Here is a 14,794-nt window from a genome sequence, read left to right on the forward strand (position 1 = left end):
ATCCCACTGTGCCTGGCTACCACGTGGTGCACAGCAGAGGTTTTGCACATCTGAAGCTACTTGTTCCTGTCTAGACCCAGGTGCTTCCTTGCTCAGAGCACAGATTGGGACTCTTCAGTACAAAAGTACAAATCCCCAAATGCCTCCCACCACCCAGTCTGAAAGCTCTTGAGTACTGCATGACTTCGCAGGTGGGAAATCCTACACCTGACCTCATGACATGTGCTCCACTAAAAACAGATGTTTAAAAACTACCATACAAGCTTAACTTCAGGTTGTGTGTGTCAGGTGCATTTGAAATGTAAGATAGTTCTGAGTTTAGATGTGGACCCATCTCCAAGATACCTTGGTTTTAGAGGTACATATTTCAAAACCCCAAACACTTCTTTAAACGTTTTAACATTTATTTATTGACCTATTGTGTGAATGTACACATGCATGCATTCCATAACATAATGCGAAAGCAAGTGAGTCAGTTTGCAGGAGTCAGTTCTCTAGCTCCGTTGCACGGCTCCAGGGATTGAACTCGGTACTGGCAGTGAATGCCTTCACTCACTGAGTCATCAGGCAGTGGCTCTACAAACCCTTCTTATGTTAGTCAGACTTGTGTTGTGACCAAATAATGGCAATACAATCTAAAACTAAAGTCTCATCTATTTGGGCTCATGGTTTCAGAGAGTTCAGTCCATGTTTGCTTGGGCCGTGGCATACTGGCACAAAGTGTCATGGTGGTGGGACACAACGCAGAGGTGTCCCGCCATAGAAGACGGGCAGTGGAGAGAGAGATTCAGGAAGTGATCAGGGAAACATGAGCCAGGCACCTGTGTCCTTAAACCAGATGCCACCTCCTACCTTCCACCACTCCTTAGGGATGTCACCAACTATAAAGCCGGCAAGGATCAAACCATTGACTAGGTTAGAGTGCCCATGATCTACTCTCCCTTGCACAAGCCATGGCAGACACACTCCGAGGTGTGCCTTATGAACTATCTTCTAGCTGCGTGTCACTCTGGTGACGCTGACAATTAAGATTAATCATCCTGCTTGGTTCCCAAGCAATGGATATCAAGAACACTTGCCCTGAATGAATAAATAAAGCCAAGATGACATACGGAAGGAGTGCTGTTGCTTCAAGTTCTGTTCCAAGTGCCAACACTCAGTCAGACTTCAGAACCACTTAGAAGCAGAGCAGAGGAGGAAACTGGAGCTAGGGAGATGACTCAGCTGGTAGATTGAATTGGTGAGGTTAGGCAAGCATGGAGACCGGAGTTCCAGCCCCAGTGCCCATGTACAAAGCCATGCACAGATGTACACATTTGTAATCCCAGGATTGAGGAGGCGGAGTCAGACAGGCCAGTTGGCGGTTGGTCAGCGAGAGACCCTGCTTAAAAAAAATAAGAAAAGGTGGACAGCTCCTATGAATAACACCTGAGTTTGCCCTCTGGCTTCCACACACATACACACATGTGCATCAGTGCCTGCTTATATACATGCAACATGTGCACACACACACACACACACACACACACACACACACACGGAATCAAGGCACAGAAAGAGTGAATGAATCACACGAGGTCACCGCTGAAGGTGAGTGAAACTCAGGGCTCTGCTTTGCTTCATCTCTGTCTTGCTTTCCTTACACCTTAGAACCTACATATACCAGCTGTGACAACAGCACATTCAAGAGGCCAGAATTTATGCAGCTGAAAGGTCACCACGATGAAAGCAACAAAGGACACTGTCGCAGTGGACATTTGGTGTGTGTGGCAGAAACCACTGGTGTTCACCAGCATTTGTGTGACAGGGCTGGGAATTTCTCAGATCTCCTGCATTCAAGTGGAACATACTGACCAATTCCTGCCAATGCAATGTGGACAGAAGAGAAAGGTGGTCCTTCCAGGCTGTAGAAGTGATACACTAGGGTATTCTTACATAGTCCACTGGCAAAAGCAGGGGAATCAGAGTAATAGTGTCCTGTGTGGTTATATCTTTCTTGCACAAATAAAGCCTGCTTCGTGGTCAGAGAACGGAGTTTGCCACTAGCTAGCCATAGAGGTCTGGAGGTCTGTACAGATAGACAGAAAGTGATATAGCTGGGAAGAAACAGGATATAAGCAGGGAGAAACAGGAAATCACTCTCTTCTCTGCTGAGATGCTTAGGAGGCAAGGTGTGCTGTGGCTTGCTCCTCCTCTCTGATCTCTCAGCGTTTCCCTCTATATCTGACTCTGGTTTTTTATTATATAGAACTCCTTGGGTCGCCGGGCAGTGGTGGCACAAGTCTTTAATCCCAGCACTCGGGAGGCAGAGGCAGAGGCAGGTGAATCTCTGTGTGTTCGAGACCAGCCTGGTCTACAAGAGTGAGTTCTAGGGTAGCCTCCAAAGTCACAAAGAAACCCTATCTTCAAAAACAAAAACAAAAACAAAAAAGAGCTCCTTGGGTCCCAACATTGCTACAAAGAGCTTTCTCTGCATCCACTGAAGCCAACTCAGCATTCAACCAGAGTGTAGACAAGAAAACCTCAGGTAGACACTGAGATTGGATGGTGTTTTGTTATAGCAGCTAGCAAAGACTAATACCATGGTGGCTATAATATAGAGGAATCCTCTCTGGGCTCAGAGATGGGTGCCTAATGTGGTGTGCTCTGACAAATCCCTGGCTCTTGGTCTTAGTTTCCTTACCTATAAGAACAATAGTTCTCAATGGATTCTCCTCAAGGAATTAACACAGAAGACTGGGGAAGGGCTCAATGGGTAAAGTGTTTGCTGACAAATCATGAAGACCTTAGTTTGGATTCCCTAGAACCCACCTAAAGGCCTAAAATCTTAGCACTGGAGGACAGGGACAGATGCATCTCCAGAGTTTGATGGTCAACTGGTCTAGCCAAAATGGTAAGGTTTGATGAGAGACCCTATCTCAAGGTGGTGATGATGCAGAAAAGCTATTATTGAGGAAGACCTCCCAGAGTCAACCCCTGACCTCTATATGAACACACATAGGTGAGCACACACACGAGAGAGAGAGAGAGAGAGAGAGAGAGAGAGAGAGAGAGATTCAAGTGAGACATAGACATTTTACCCAGAGCTCTAAGACTAAAGTTCTAAACTTCGTTTCTTTCTGAACTGCCCAATTTTCTTTCTGAATTTCCTAACATTTCTTCCTTCTCTGAGGCCACCTCTGGTGACTCTGGTTTACAGATGATGCCCCCTTTGTCCAGACTATTGCCATATTTGTAAGAATTCAGAAGGGATGAACTTTGGAGAGTCTTTTGCCACAAAGAAATGAAAAAAAATCTTCTGTCACACTCATTTCTTCTCCCCCTCTGTTGTGGCGACCTCCCCTAGGGAGAGATGTGACAGCAAGCAGCACTGACACTTCCTTTCTGGGGCTGCTGACCCTTAAGTGGTACCCCTGCTCCCTGTTTTGACCACAGATGGCATGCACTGGAGTCTGCATCCAACACCCCTGAAAATGGTCCACTGGACAGTATCCAATGTCTCTGGCTGCATTATCCTGGGGAAGTCTATATTAGAGTACAGAGTAAGGAACACCTGCCCAGATACGTTGGGAATACTGACTAGAAGTTCATTGGACAAACATGACTGATTTTCAAATGTCTAAGCATTGTTCAGCCTCTTTACATGGAAAATCCCTGAGAGCAGGGAAGCACATAGATGTGATTTTGTTGTTGTTTTTCTTGATTTTTCAGCACTAGAAAGGTCAAACTCTCTAGAACGTTGGCTTCAACCTTATGGGTATATATGGTATATTTGTGGTCACACACATGTATGTGAGGATATCTGTATGTTGTGGCCAAAATGTCCTCCTCAATCTGTTCCATTACTTTTTGAGACAGGGCTCTCACCGAACCTAGAGCTTACCAATTCCGATACACTGGTTAGCTAGGCAGCTCCGAGGATACTCCCGTCTCTGCCTCCCCTGCACTGGGAGAATCCTCATGCTTGTGTGGTAAGCACTCTACCAAAGGAACCAAGTCCCCGGCTCCTTGATCTAAACTTTGAAGTTACATGAGCCTAGCTTTGCAGTTGGACCAGGAAAACCCAGTCACATTCCACTTTCTTCATGGAAACCAAACAGTCAGGCTCACATATTTTCTGTTGTTCTGATAACACTTTATTGATTATTAGAAGGCAAACAAAAGGCAGGCAGATGTGGCACTACACGCGGTGACAGACTGCAAACAGGGAAAGTCAACTCCACATCTTGTTTGTTCATTTGCCGTGTCAGTGACCCCGCTGCTGCTGCAAACCAGCCCTCACCTGTATAAGGCTTGGACAAGGCACTGGGCTCCTCTGGGCCTGTCTTCTGATGACCAGAGAGCGTCTGTGAACAGCAGACCAGAGTGTTCATTGTGAGAGCTGGACACCATGGGGGCAATTTGGGGTCAGCTTCTAATCAACAGGAAATAATTGGGCTCTTGTTCTAACAGAAGAGGTAAGAGGAGACAGAAAAGCAGAGAGCAGACACCCACAATAATTCAACCTAAAAGTAGTTAATTCAATACTAACATACTGTCATGGGAGAAGGGACACATACAAACATACATATATACATACATACATGCTGCAACATGCTTCATAAAATATGAGAGGGCTGTCCCAACTGATTTAGAGGGAAGGAAAAATCAAGGAAGGCTTCCTAGAAAAGGGTGCGCGGGAGACAAGCTTTTCCCCTGGTGCCTACCAGCTATCCTTCAAAACATGGGCTCTTCCATACAGAGGCACAAAGCATTTGAAATCACATGGTAGGCTGCAGTTTGAATCTGGAACATCCCCCCAACACACACACACACACACACACACACACACACACACACACACACACACACACACACCCCAAAGGCTTCTGTGTTAAGGTCTGGGTCTCCTGGGAAGTCTTCATGCCATTGGGGAAATGCTCTTGGGGAAACTGTGGGGCTCGGGACCTTCTTTCTCTATGCAGCCATGAAATGAGCGGCGTAGGTTTCCACTCAGGTCTGTCCCCAAGCAATGGCTCTGACCGGAACCTCCAAAACAACGAGCCAAAATAAACCCTTCTTCTTTAAACGCCGATTATCTCTGGTATTTGCTAAAGCTATGGAAAGCTAACACACCCCATTCAATAAAAGCTCATTACTGGAATACGAGAGGGACTTTCGTCATGAAGCATTTCCAGAACATTCCCCACTGTGGGCTGCATGAGCGATAGATGGAAAGTTGTCTGTAAAGCCTGGGGCAGGGAAGGAAGTCTCCTGGAGCAGCTCTAGATAAGAGCCCTGAGGGTCTGATATGGAGCTATGTGCCCTGCAGTACTGCACCCCAAGGGAGACCCAAGCACCCCACAAATGCAGTGGACTGCTTGCTACTGGGGATGCTCATATGCTGCCTGGTTCTTGGAAGCTATGTAGACTGCTCATCCCCTCTGTTCTAATAGTCATGGACCCCTCATTAAATAGTACCTCTCTCTCGACATGCCTGCTGAAGCTGCCTGTCATGGATAAGCAGGTATGGTCTCCTAGGACAGCAAGCTATGGTTTATAAATAGCTATGGTCTGGTCTTTCTACCACTTGCCTATTAGCACTCTGAAGTCCAGGTCAGAAGACGGAGAATCTGTAAGACAACCTAGTAAGCTCACTCCCCAAGGCCACCGAATTGCAGGCAGCTCAACCCCAGGCCAGCCAGAGCCCTTGGAACAGAAAACTTTATGATCAGACAGTCTTCCACCTCCTCCAAAACCCACGCTTGAGTTTCTGGGAAGGGCGGGAGGTGGAAAGGATAGGTAAAGGAGAGAGCAAGAGGGAGACAGACAACAATTTTAAAAAAGAAACCGGACAGAACTTAGTAACTTTGGAGTCTGCAGAGATCAGCGCCTGGCAGGTCACAAAAGCCAAAAGGCAGGTCCTAGGATGGGTCAATTTCAGACTTAATATTTGCCCTTCACTAGGCAAACTAATAAATCCCCTATGGTTTTAACCATTCAGCACTCCCCATTTTTATTTATTGGTCAAAATGACAGGCAGAGTTGGGTTTTTTTTCCCCTTGACTTGCAGTCACTCAGGGTTAAACAGCCCCCACTACCCCTCCTGTCACAAGCTGTGTGTCTATTTGCCTTTTCCTTCAACGAACTCATGCTCAGTGCAACTGACAAGATGTGCAAACATCTTTGAAGTATTCTTTGGTAATGGACTTCCCTGGGATGGGACAGCCCTAATTCCAACTTGTGCAGCTGAGGGGACAATGAGCTACCGATCAGGAAATAGACAGCAGCCAGGGCAGGCCGGGCGACAAACCTTATTCACAGGCAACTTCTTTACTTTCCTGCTCCATTGCATGTACGGAAAAAAAACAACTGAGCCACAGAGGCAGGGTGGACTGACTGACAAATGACCTTGAGTTAGCTGAAGCAAAGGACTAGATCCAAGGTATCCAGACCGCTCCTCAACCTATCACAAGTTCAAGGATCTCTTTAGGCACCCCTCCTCATGACAAGTCTACTCTTTAAGGCTCTCATCCAGCGTGGGTGGTCATTTCCAAAGTCACTCTTTGCCCTGTGGTCTCCTGAGCAGGAGGCCAAGCATTCCCATAAACGTCTTCCCATCTCTAGTAATTCCATACTCGAATCTCCATAGAAAGGTCCCCAAGTCTGTTTGTAGAGCAGAGTGTTCCTACGGTTTGGAGTCAAGTTCAAATGCCCCCATAAGATCCCAGGGGTGTGGACATTTGAAATATAGTCATGATCATGATAACGGGGTAATGACCAGGTTGACAGTGACCAGCACGGGGATGGGTGATTTCCATTGTCCCATGGATATCAGCTAATGGTCTCTTCCACTATGGAAAATACAGTAGATCTTTAAGACATCAACTCCTAGAAAACTGATGGCTTGTGCTTCAAATACAACAGCAATGTGGATGCCATCAGGAGATGGTCCTAGGCACCTGTGCCCAGCCCTGCATGTTAAATACAAGGAGCTAAAATGAGGGACTTTCTGACATCAAAATCTCAGGTCTCCTGTTTCCCTGCCCTGTGATTTTCATTTTAAACCAGCATACACATACCATTAGGATCCAAAAATAAGAGACTGATTAGGGAAGAAGGCAAAATATGTTAGCTCAAAATGTCGTTGAGGAGTTGACAATCATGGCCATGTGACAGCCTCTGACTTGCTCTTTCAAAGTCTCTTCTTCTCACCGTTGTAGGGAATACTGTTCAGCCTCCCTCACAGCTCCCTCTCAACATAAGGCTGCCTCCCCAGGCCTGGATAGCATCTGAACAGAATTTAAAAGAAGATTCCTGTGTGAATAGATCGACCCAAGAAACTGATGAGGTAGGTTACTTAAGCTGCTGTGATCCTGGGACTCTCTGTGGAGGAGAAGAGAGCGGGAAGCAGCTGCTTCTATCTCAATGGAAAAGCTTCTTCAAAGGGTGACGGAGTACACAAGCAGGGGGTCAGCTGAAACATGATCATCTTTGAGTGAATGTTGTGTGTGTGTGTTGTGGGGGAGAGACAGAGACAGGGAGACAGAGAGACAGAGAGAGTGAGCATGCATGCGCGCACATGTGTGTTTGAGCAGAGACCAAAGGACAACCTCAAGTGTTGCTGCTCAAGAGTTACCCACCTTGATTAATTTTGAATTCTCTCTCTCTCTCTCTCTCTCTCTCTCTCTCTCTCTCTCTCTCTCTCTCTCTCTCTCTCTCTCTCTCTCTCTCTCTCTCTCAGAGCAGGTTCCTGTGGAGGTCGAAAGGGTGTGTGATCTCCTGGAACTCGAGCTAGAGGCAGTTGTGAGCTGCCTGGTGTGGGGATTGGGAACTGTACTGGGGTCCTCTGCAAGAGCAGCAAGCATTCTTAAACACCAAGCCATCTCGCTAGCCTCTTTGCTTTTTGAGACAGGGTCTCTCATTGGCCTAGAACTTGCCAAGTAGGCCAGGCTGACTGAGCAGTGAAGCCCAGGAATCTGTCTCCCAAGCACTGGGTTAATGAATGCACCACCACACACTGGTCCTCACACACTTTCTTCATTGAGTCATCTCCCCAAACCCATGGTCATCTTTTCAAAGATGGTGCCCAAAGAGAAGGATATGGGCTAGCATTCTTCCCAATGAAAGAATAATGCCAAAAGCCCTGGATGCCTGGATGCTCATCACTACCCTAGTATGCAATTAATCCCCTGTGGCCTCGCAACTCAAGATGAGAAGGATTAGCGGGAGGTCATGCTGCAGTATCATGGACCCTCATGCTTAGCTTTCACCCGAAAGATGGGGGCTGGAAGCCCTGACAGGCAGCAACAACTTCAGATGCCAGGTGATCCTGAAAACCTGGCTTTTCCAAGTTGCAAAAGAACCTGTAATTTACCTTTCAATTGTTCTTACTTGTCATGAACACCCCAAATTGGATTGGCATGACTCCGCCCTTCCCTACCTCCTTAAAGTTCCACCAGCTCCCTGATGCCAGTGACTGAGAAGGGAAAGGGGAGCTGGGAGGTCCCACTTAGTGGTTTCTGAGTTGAAGCCAGGTTATCAGGGTTATCGGGGAGGACTCTAGAGAGAAAGTACACACTTATCCCCTGCCGAAATGCCCTTGATAGTCTAAATAAAAGTTACACTTCAAAGGACTTCCAGGAAGTCTCCTAGCCAAGTTCCTTGCTTTCCAGACATTGTCCCTAAGATTTCAGCTCTTTGTCTCTGTCTAGCAAAGATGCAAATTTTTGATCTTCGTTTATTCTATATAGCACATGTTTGCACAGGTGTTGCACACACACACACACACACACACACACACGGTTCCATGCATCCTGTACTATCCTGGTGGCTGTGGGTTTACTTCTTCAAGAGCAGTTTCATTTTTAATAAAAGGTAAGTGTCACCTATATAGAACTGCCCTAGAGCAATCCCTGGTATTTTGAATTTCTGCTGTGCCCTCAGTATACAACAGTCCTCAGAAGGACATAGTCTTAACTGACCCATCATACTTCAGATTTTCTTCAGTGCAAGATAAATTTACCATTTTACAAGTAACAGATTTGGCCAGGATGAGGCATCTGATATGCTCTGTCTTGTGTCCAATGAGTGACCAGACATACAGCTCTGAAAGGCCAAGCAACTAGAAGTTTTCCCTTGCTGCAACAGCCGAAGAGATATGGTCACTGGTTCACTCAGTAGGATGACCAACTTTTCTCAAGTCAGCCCCCAGGTTTAGCTCCCCCAAATCTTTTGTACCAAGAAATACCTTGTCCTTGGCAGGCTGGGATGACTGGATCTCCCCAGCCTCACACAGAGTGGAATGTGGGAGTTAGGAACACAATTTCCTACTACATATGGAGGAGCATGACAGTCCGGATGCTACTGTCCTTGTCATCCCTGTTGCTCTGGAGCACATGGTATAACTATGGGATTACGGGGCAGGCCACCTGGGCAGCCCCTCCAACCATTTCTATTGCCTTATCCGCTGTTAGAAAAGACCTATAGAGCCGATAAGAATGGGTTACCATTTCTTAAAACCTGAAGACGCTCATGCAATACAGATGATGCCACTGTGTGCTTAGGGAGGGAAGGAGGAGGGAGGGAATCTGTAAGCCTTCTTTGTGTTTCAGCAGCATTAAACATCTTTAGGAGGTCTCTTCAATTCCACCATGGAGAATCTGAGCGGCCAAAGTCAATACCCCACTGCAAAGTCACTGAACAGCCATAGAAATCCACCAATGACAATGCAAGGAAGCTTGGACTGCCTTACATAAACAAACTATCAATCCATTTTATGCATAAAAAAATCTCAAACATTCTCGAGTGCGCAGTCAAGAAGGTGGAATCATGACAGGATTAGGAAGGATTTCCAGCTGCACAAGTGGAGGCTACAGAGGAGAAGACAGAGAAGGCTCCAGCTTCCGGCAGCACATGCCAGGGGGAGGATGTCCTCAGAAGGCACAACTAACGGAGCTGGCGGCTCAGTTACACAGCACCTGGGTAAACTGACTGCCAACTGCCACCTTTGAAGAAGGTCTTTTAGCGCATCCCTTTCGTGTCACGGAAGACGGCTTCACCTCTACCAGTCCAAATGTACACCTGCATGGAATCCAACCCGTGCAAGACCACAGCAAGCACCAGCCATATTCAACTCCCCTGCTCAGTCATCTCCACTTGCCCTGACCTCCAAGAGCCCACGGAACCTTCATGATGACGCTCGTGTCACTCTGGAGTCACATACCTTTGCCGGGCTGCATGCCATGCACAGAGAATGACCCCTTTACAAGGGACAGAAAAAACAACAACAAAATCTAGATCCCATTCAACTCAAGCATAGTTAACTATTCACTCTGCATCCGGCTCGAAGATAATAGAGCAAATAAGAAGAATTTCTGGGTCCAAAGGCGAGGTAGGGTCAGGCAGGGAAGGGTGTGGTGCCTGGGACAAGGGCGGGGTGGAGAAGAGTATCCCGGGTAGTGGCATCAGGGACTTGTCTTCTACGAGACTGTAGATGAGTTGGGATAGTGAGCCTTCCCCAGCTGTGGGGAACATCCAGAGATGTATGTCTTTGTTCACTCAAGTCAACACAGATCATTGCTTCTCAAATATCTTCACAGTCTAGAAGTTTCTCTATTTTCCACAATAATGTTCCTCAGTTGAATCCAGGCCTCTTGCCTCCCAAGAAGTAGCCTGATCTCAGCCAAGTCCTAAAAGGAGGGCCAGGGACATAGTTTCCACGGTTCCAGGGAGCTGCTGGTGAGTAGCATGGGTGAGCAGGAACAGCCCTTGGTCAGCCTCCGTCTAGGCCTGTGGACCAAAAGACAGCACGAGTTAGGTGGTGGCATCTGCTCTTTCCACAAGACTTCCCTTTTCCAACTCTATGCCACAGAGTTCTGCAGTATCTGAACACAGCACACAGTGCTCCAGCTAAGGGCTGGTAGAAAGCGAGGCTTATGTCTTGTTCCCCGGAAAACTCCCTGCTCACTGGAGCATCCCCAAGAAGCCTGGTGCATACACCCTAGTGCCACACTCAGAGCTGATAGATGAGTGTGCACAGACACACGCTAGTGTCCCCAGAACAATGGGGTCCAGTTTTCCATACAAATGGTCACAGCAGAGTCCATGCATCCTGACCGTAGAAACACTGGCTCAGAACACACACGGGTCCCTCAGAGGATGACATAAAAATGGTTGCAGTAGACTCCATGCGTCCCCACTGTAGAATAATTGACTCAGAATGGACAGGGCTCCCACAGAACACATTTGCCCTCCCAGTCTGAGGGCAAATAGATGAGGGCAGGTGCACACTCCTCACAGATCCTTCCCGCTTCTTATCACCCACAATGCTGAACAACAAATCACTGAGTCCCTCTGGGGAATACCCCACTTCAGTGCTGACTGGGTCTGGCCACTGGAGATGGTGTTGGCCTATGAAGGCAGCTGCTTTACAGGTCTTGGGTTCGGCAACCACCATCAGTCCAGGATGAGAAATGTGAGCAGGCCATCTGTAGGTACCTTGTGGGGAGAGATGCTCAGATCTAAACTAAGCCAGTCAGGTAAGTATCATCCACACAGGTCATGGCAGGCAAGGAGTTGTGTCTCATGATCAAGCCAGAAGCCAGGGTATCCATAGCTGATAGTAGCGCCCTGAGGAGTTGGGTTCCAGAGGCTCAATGTGAAAATGTCTGGGTGACATGTCTTCTTGGCAGGATAGAGCAGCCACCATGAGGCCCAAAGTGATGAGTGGAGTGATGGGGACACCCGGGGCAGAAGATGCTTGAAGACATATCTGCAAGAGAGCTGGGGAAGGGGACAATCTTAACTTCAAAATCACAGACTAAAAAAGTGAGTTCTGACCGGTGGTCCTACTCATTCCAGGAGTAGCCCCCCCCAGCCCCTTCACATACTCCTTCACATTTGGACCCAAAGCATACCCCCAAACCCCAGAGTTCTTTAACTTTCCCCCAGTTTCCTTTCTCCTTCTGCACCAGCCCCCAGGGCTGTCTCCTAGATCCCCACAAGCCTTTTCGCCCAGGAGACAGGCCACGCAGCTGGCAAGTTAATTGGCAGTGATGGGGTTTCCTTCTTGTTGCTCAGCAACTCCACGCAGCTGACAGCAGGACATTCAGCACAGACAGACCGCCATGAGGAATTTACCAAACAAAATCCAAAGCAAAGCACTCAAGGCCCCAGACCGGCGCCCTCAGAGGGTAGAAGTAGACAGAGGGAGGGTGTGGGGGGGGAGGTGGGGAGTTGACCTCTGGTAGGAAGTGGGGTTCTGGCATGGGGAAGTTCTCCCCGCCCGTGTCGAAATGTTCCTAGAGCCCTTACCTCTGTCATCCCGGAGGGAAGGAAAGAGGGAAAGAGGTGCAGGGATTGAAAAAGAAGTTTGGGAGCTGAAAAAGTCACAGGGATGGCAGCCAAGGTTGACGAAGCTTGCTGTGTAGAAAACTATAGTATCTACTGGGAATTCCCCTCCCGATGACATCTTGGGCCACATATGAAGCCACTCTATCAAGGTGACACAATCACACCCAGGGAGGAACCCTCTCTCCTTGCCCTCTGTGCTGGACCGTCTTCCTATGTGTTGCTTTGACAGAGTAGACAAGGTACCCACCCCACGGCCTTGCCTTGGTCCTCATATCTGGCCTCTTATATTTGTTGTCATCTTTGAGACAGGGTCTCCCACTCTGCAGTACAGCATGGCCTGGCAATCCCAATGTAGTCCAGGCTAGCTCTGAACTTAAAGCAATCTTCCTGCTTCCACTTCCTGGGTGCTGGGATTACAAGCATGAATTGCCAGGCCTACCTTCTGTCCGCTTTTAAAGCTTCCCTGCCCAAGTACGCGTACAATCTATGTAGTTTGCAGCAGCCAGTAGAAGGGGGAAAAAAAGGAGACATTGAAAGATGCTATCCTTCATGTAACCTTGCATGACAAAAAAGAGATGCGTGGACAGTGTGAGGTCAGCGGTCTGAGACAGGAGTTCTGGGTCACCCTCAGCATCATCAAAGACGCAAGGGGTGGAGCACAGAAGGAGAGGTGTGGGAATGGAAGAGAGAGCTTGGCAGGCTCCAGGAGGGGGTCCTGAGGACCAGGGACAGTGAAGGCAATCGTGTCTCCCCCGGAGTGTCTAGAGGAAATCAGTTCTGTAGGTACCTTCTCTTTAGCCTCAGACAGTACTGTGTCTGCCCACACTTCCACTAAGACATTTTTCACCATGTAATGATGGAGCCTAGGGCTACAAATATGTCAGGCAAGCCTTGTACCACTGAGCCAACTTACCAGACCCAACCTCCATCCCCAAAGATTTTCCAAGAAGCAATGGGAAAGGCAAATTCATCACTAGCAGTGAGACTAGCCAAGATCCTGCAGACTAAGAAAAAGGCAGGCTTCTAAGAGCAACTGAGTCAAGAAGGAAGCCCAAGCTATGAAGCAGCCTGTTAAATGACAGCATTTACTCCCAGGGACTTGGGCAGTGGCTTAATCTCTGAAAGGGGGGCTTATTTTGCCACTTGTAAAATAAAAATAATATTATCATCCACCTTACGAAGTTCTTGGGATTAAATGAGATAATACATGGAAACCATCTGGTGAATGGCGGATGCTAATGAAATGATAATGCTTAGGACAGCTTAGGCTTTCAGATGCCAGTCAAAGCGGCTTCTCCTTGCCCGCCCCAATATCTATCCCACCCTTTCTGTTTGTTAATACAACGTTAGTGTGATGGAGTTCAGATTCTTGTGTGACAAGGACAGCTATATAAGAGCTGACCACTGAGATGCAAGTAAAGCTACTGGAGTTCAGGGCAGGCTGCTCTTAGGGAGCCTCAAGCCAGTCCATCTTTATTCCCTCCTGTTTTAATAAGGTCACGATGGCTGGTCCTACAGCAGCCATATTGGTCTACTAGAGACAATCATATCCTATAATGGTTAAGAGAAGGCGGGGCTGGATTCTGGCCACTCTAGTGATGCTTGATTGGCATGGATGGTTTCCTTTATGATTTCTGTTATGCAAGGGAAAGGCTCTTCTGTCTTTATTCTCTGTTGTAGCGTTTTCTAATCATCACGATGAATTTTTCAGTCCATAGACCTGGGCCAACAGCTTCATGATCACACAGGAACTAGTTAAGAATCTAGGGATGGAACCCAGGGCTTTGTACAAGTAAGACAAGTGCTCTACATACCAAGTCACACCCAAGGCCCCTGCTATACACATATCTTCCAGTCACCCCATGTGCTCTCCAGTGTGTGAACCCTGATCTACCAGGAACATGTGAAGCCCACCACTTTCCTATGCACCATGGGATTTGGTGGTGTCCCTGGATACACAAGCACCCTTGCCCCAGAGGGACGATGATAAGAAGTGTCTCAGACACTGCCATATGAAAAGAATAGAGGGTGGGGACACAACATTGCTTCTAGTTGAGAGACTCTGCCCTGGTTCTCCAGGTTCCTTTATTTTTCCTAAAGATTTTATTTTATGTGTGTGTGCGCATGTGTATATGACAAGTGCATAGATGTGCCCTTGAAAGCCAGAAGAGCTTTTGTTGGACCCCCTGGAGCTGGAGCTAAGGTGGTTTTAAGTTACCCAGTGTGGGTGCTGGGAACCTAATTTGGTCCTCTCCAAGAGTAACGTGTGTTCTTAAGCACTGAGCCATCTCTCCAACTCCCTTATTTAAAAAAAAAACAGTCTTTGTCGGGAGCATCACATACTTGTGGAGGTCAGAGGGCTGCCTGTGGGGGTTTCAGCCTTCCACCTTAGTGGAGACAGGGTCTTGTGTATTTGTCACCATTCCACATAGCTGTCCTGCAAACTTTCAGGTGACTTCCT

The 14,794-nt window shown here is 47.7% G+C and overlaps 1 long non-coding RNA gene across 3 annotated transcripts in view; it reads right to left on the minus strand.

The window, feature by feature from the left end:
* Positions 1–386: 386 nt before the first annotated feature.
* LOC121141552 overlaps positions 387–14,794 on the minus strand; it is a 156,858-nt gene continuing 142,450 nt past the window's right edge. For all 3 annotated transcript variants that reach the window (XR_005878495.1, XR_005878494.1, XR_005878496.1), the window contains 2 exons: positions 11,479–11,763; positions 387–10,770 (listed from right to left, as the gene is read on the minus strand). This is a non-coding gene — a long non-coding RNA (uncharacterized LOC121141552). The remainder of the gene's footprint in view (positions 10,771–11,478; positions 11,764–14,794) is intronic.

This window comes from Mesocricetus auratus, unplaced genomic scaffold (genome assembly GCF_017639785.1).
Source record: "Mesocricetus auratus isolate SY011 unplaced genomic scaffold, BCM_Maur_2.0 Super-Scaffold_100007, whole genome shotgun sequence".
Taxonomy (NCBI): Eukaryota; Metazoa; Chordata; class Mammalia; order Rodentia; family Cricetidae; genus Mesocricetus; species Mesocricetus auratus.